We start from the raw sequence: 5,381 nt of genomic DNA on the forward strand, positions 1-5,381 counted from the left end.
TACTCAGCTAGTATTTATTTTCAATAATGTTGATCATCTATTGAGATGTGTGCATACAAGAACGCGATGTGCGGAATAGACTGTCCATTGTGGCTGTCATTGGTTGATTCCATCGTGTATGTCCTTTCAGGATCCAGAAATCACAGCAGGCCAAACGAAGTAACACTGTAAAAATAAATATGCAGTCATTCAACCATTGCCCAATTGTATATGTAACTCAAAGAATAGTAGTTCGATTTTTTCTGAGATTTACATATATTGAAAAGTACGACTGGATCAAAAAGTTACATATTAACAAATTAGTTCTATGATACTGAAACCTATTTCTCAACACTGCTCAGGGGTCACGAAAAGTGAAGCAGGATTTATTGTTAAAATTTGATTCATCAAAATCAGAGTATAACAAAATAGTGTGAAACTCGCTAGCTCACGGATCAGGTATCTGAGGGTCGTTTATCGACTGTTCCACCTCATACACACTCTAAACAGCAGTCTTTGTCTCGAAGCAGGAGTTCAATAAAGTTAACCTCCCACGAATGTTGCGAGCGATTGAACAACAAAGCGGAATCAGAACACAGGAGGGAAGATAATTGTCTTGCTACCACTGGATCACTCGAAAGGCGAGGCATGATGGTTCCTTGGTGAACCAGGGGACGCATAAAAAGAAAAGTTTGTGAAAGGTTTACTATTCAAGGACACTTCTTAATAACTGAACTACCACGATTTACTACATACTAATCAACAATATTTATTTACGACGTCACAAAGGGTATACTTGCTGTTCGCTAGTTGCTGCCGGATCCGGATCTGGAGTCTCGATGATCGGTGCGAAAGCTTTCGATGGTAGGCTGGGGTTTGATGCTGGGTAACCACTGGTCCTTGTGGTACGAATCGTGGTAGTTGGGAAACATTGGTTGGAATCCCGATGATAGGTCGGATGGAGGGTTGTTCTCAAATGGTCCTGGGCTTTCTTAGACCACCTCCGGTGTTTGATGGTATCATGGCGGATTTCTCTATCCGCGGAGCGGATTGCAATGGCGGATGCTGAACGGTCGCAAAAAGGCGTAGATGGAAAGAGAATGGCCGGGATCTGTCCGATCTCGTTCGCGGTAACAATGGCGGCATCGGCGAAGAATGCCGGGAATGGCCGGGAACGTTCCGATCTTGCTCGCGGTTTGCCTATCGTGTTTACGTCGACTGTTACACTGCCGCCGAAAGTTGTAGTTATTCGGCACGAGTTTGCACCACCATGAACACCCGAGGACGAACTTGAAAATAGAACGGAAGAAAAAGGCCCCTTGAACGGACCTAAGCACCCTGAATTAATACCCTGTGACGTCCTACGCTAACCCTTTTCTTATTCACTTTTGTTTTGTCAATTTTACCTTTTTCTTATTGTTTTAACATGTGCGTTGTGGACGATTCTTTTGTTTGTAGTAAATTCGTCTTTTCACTGTAATATTAACACATTAATTTGACTCGTTTTAACAAAACTAACCAATTACTAACCCTTTTCTTTGTAATCTTTTTTTAATCGTTACTAACACTTAATCTTTTAACGATCAGACTTTTCCACTGGACCTAGCTACTATAGAAAAGAACAACATTAAACAATAAGTTTTCACAAAACAGAGGTTTCAAAATCTAACCTCGAAACGGAAATTACACACGCGCGCACTTCGACTCCGTTCGACAATCACAGTTGGAAAAGGAAGGTTTCTCATCGTCCCCCGTCTTTTATATGAAAAGCCGTTTCTTCGAAACTTACGCATATATGTATTCTGACGGCACACCCTATTCTACATTTCACCTGCGCTCCATCTGTGAGTAGGCATTAAAGCTACAGGGGTGTTGATGTTTTATCCACACTCAAACTGCTTGATATTCAATACTGTCAATTTAGGGTACGCATGAAAACGGAACAAACATTCACTCACTGTATTGTTTACAGAGATTGAGTGATCGTCGTTCCTTTTTTCAGGGGCATGTTCAGGGGAAGGGAAAATTAGGGACTTGTGGTGGAGCCAACAAGCAAAATTGGAACCAAACGGTTACAAGTGTTAATTCAAAAATAATATTTTGAAATCTGATACATATTGATCAGTGTCGCCGGCAATTGGCTATTTTGAATGTGCTGCGGCAGCTATAAAAAATGTTGGTTTTAAAAATGGAAACAATTTGCGGAGAAAAAATAACAAAATGGATTGATGATGAAAAGTATTACGAGGATTTTTGTGACCGGTGGTATCCAAATCTGCCATTCATATTTTGCCTGAGCTTGGCGAATTATCCTCGATAACAGGACATCACTCATCCAGATTCATTGAAAGACTGATTGAAGGAAGGATCATTTTCATCTATTATTTACTGACGTAGGGCTACGTCTGGCTTTTCTATATTGGGGTTCACTTTACGATTGCGAAAATCAGGGACCTCACGAAAATATGATAGACTTTAAACTTCAATATCTCAGCCGTTTCTCGATGGATTTTAAATTTTTTTTTTGATCATTCGATCAAGGATGAATCAGCACTTCTTTGCATTTATATGAAAATACTGTTCTCTGACTATCTATTATCGAAAATTGATAAAAAAAAATATAGAAATAGGTAAACCAACCAATCACGTACATGCATCACTAGCACAGACATCAAAAATCAATCACTTGCGGATTTGGATCTAATCCTCAGTTTGAACAAGATATCACGCAGAGCGGACGCATCAAAGCGATCGCAGCGGAGCGGACACAGCATCACGGAGGCGCTGGTAATATTTTCAATGGAAATCAATAGCATTGGTGGTGGTCCTCGGTGTGTTGTTGCAGATTATTCAACCTCAACGAACCAGCATTTTATATAAAGAAAGGGTTGACTATAAAAATAGCACTCTTTCAATCCCGTGCCGCCAGTGGCGATGCTTTTATTACATTATTGGGAAAGCACATTGGAGAAAGAAAATTGGTTCTTCTCAGGACTAGCATTTTCTGAACAGAATGGTTTAATTGCGAAAATGGACTGTTTCGGTGGCATCGGCGTTTGGCGTGGAAGCTTGGTTTCTGTTCGTGATTGCATCCATTCAAATTTACGGGCTTAATTTATTGAATACAAGAAAGCTGCTTTCCGGCGCGCGACCCATTTTAATCGGGATTCCGCAAAGAGTGGTTTAACCATTTATAAAGCAATGGCAACTATATTGTCACCAACAAATTATATGTATTTATGTTTATTAACAAGAGCTCTATTTATTATTTCCCATGTGGTCAGTATATTTACTACCAAGTAATCCCCCAGATGAATTTGAAATGTCAATTTGAGAACGGTTTTTTACGAACAGATCGTAAGTTTCGAGCGGAAGATGGATTTTCAGTTATAATTAGTTGAAAATGATGACAAAGATATACTTTTTCCCATTGGTAATAATTATTTTGAACCTCATGTGTTAGACTATGGCGTGATTACCGTGAAAAATACTTTGCCTTTCTTGTATATTTGGTTTTTGGATTTTTGACAAAATTGCTTTTGTTCTCCAACTAGGACTCTTCGCTAAAAAATGTATCGTGCCTTGTTTTGATTTGTTTTACGTAAAACCTATTTTTTTAATCTCTTATTTATTTTTTCCCCGCTTGCAATGCAGCGGCAATTAACATTCTCCGACATTGTCTGCGGAATCCCCATCAAATGGCTCGCACGCGCCGAAAAGCAGCTTTTTAATATCTAATGAAGTAATTTCATTAGCCCCGCCCCTTCATTAACCGTTATGAGTGCCCATTATATTTACACCCATATCAGATCACAAAGGGGCGGGGCTAACGGGCTTAATTTATTACATACAAGAAAGCTGCGGTTCGAGATTCGAAAATTTATTCCAAATGTTGGAGGCTTAGCGAAAAATCATCAAGTGGCGGTCGGACAGTTTTAACGCGAGGTGCTGACAAGCGTTTAGATGCACTTGCCACTCAGTTATTGAAAAGGCGCATTGGGAAATGAAAAATGGTTCTTCTCAGGATCAACATTTTATGGAAAGAAAGAGTTAATTGCGAAAATGGACTGTTTTGGTGGCATCGGGTTCAGCGTGGTAGCTTGATTGCTGTAAGTGATTCCATCCATTCAAATTTACTGCATCATTTCCTTCCGACGCGCTATGAAATTCACTATTTACGATTGAGTTTTGCACTTTGAAGAAAGTTTATTTCGTATAGTCAGATCAACCTTCTTTTGTAAAAAAATCAATGAAGATGCCACCTCTGTGGAAACTATCTACAGCAACCACCCATCAGTGAACGTCGCTCGGACAGACGGATTGTTATTCCTCGCAACAATACGCATCTTAGATAAACAACAGGATGACTGATGACAACTGGGTATGAGACCCAATTCAGAATCTTGCGAGAAAAATTCATAAGATTCTTCGAATTTGTCATTCTCCAAACGGTCCGTTGTGTGCGGAATCCCGATCAAAATGGCTCGCGCGCGCCGGAAAGCAGCTTTCTTATATCTAATGAAGAAATTCCATTAGCCCGCCCCTTCATTGATCGTTATGAGTGCACATTATATTTACTACCATAGATATCACAAAGGGGCGGGGCTAACGGGCTTAATTTATTACATACAAGAAAGCTGATGTTCGGTGCGCGCGAACCATTTTGATCGGGATTCCGCGGAAATAGCGGAATGTGCGGTTCGACAAAATTTGATTCAGCGCCGGACACAGCAGCACGAAGGCGTTGGTAGCAGTGGCAATGCTGAAAATTTATTCCAAATGGTGGAGGCTTAGCGCAAAATCATCGAGTGATTGTCGGACAATTTTGACGCATGGTACCGACAAGCGTTTGAATGCAGTTAGTTATTGGAAAGACGCAATGGGAAAAGAAAATTGGATCTTCTCAGGACCAGCATTTTATGGAAAGCATTTTATGGAAAGCATTTTATGGAAAGAAAATTTGCTAGTTACGATTGAGTTTTGAACTTTGAAGATATTCGGATCAACCTTCTTTTGTATAAAGACCTTTTTGAAGGACACCATCCTCAAAAATGGCCGAAATAATTGAGAAATAAGCAGAATCAGAAGTGGCGTGAAACCAAACGCAAATATATTTATTTGCAACGTTTGGTTTCGCCCGCGATGTAAGCGTACGTGGCAAAGTGAGGATTGTGATGTCCCCAACTGAAAGCCAGTTGAGTGGCTTCAGCGGCCGATGAGTCATGTTAATTCCACGGCTAGAGATTCAAAGTCCATCCTACTGGGAACAACTATTCAACTTCTTGATTCAGTTGGCCTCCGAGCAGTTTACTCAATGTTACTTAAACGACACAAATTATTAGGGCAAATACCATCAATCTTGAATAGCTACGTAGTCCTACGACACCTTTGCGTACAACTCG

General features: G+C 40.3%; 1 long non-coding RNA gene across 1 annotated transcript; it reads right to left on the bottom strand.

The window, feature by feature from the left end:
- Positions 1–721: 721 nt before the first annotated feature.
- LOC134206472 (uncharacterized) lies at positions 722–1,724 on the bottom strand. Its single transcript, XR_009978284.1, has 3 exons — positions 1,510–1,724; positions 1,386–1,453; positions 722–1,308 (listed from the first exon to the last, which is right to left on the bottom strand). It is a non-coding gene; the product is annotated as an uncharacterized LOC134206472 (long non-coding RNA).
- Positions 1,725–5,381: the final 3,657 nt, after the last annotated feature.

The sequence above is a fragment of the Armigeres subalbatus genome, chromosome 1 (assembly GCF_024139115.2).
Source record: "Armigeres subalbatus isolate Guangzhou_Male chromosome 1, GZ_Asu_2, whole genome shotgun sequence".
NCBI classification, from domain to species: domain Eukaryota; kingdom Metazoa; phylum Arthropoda; class Insecta; order Diptera; family Culicidae; genus Armigeres; species Armigeres subalbatus.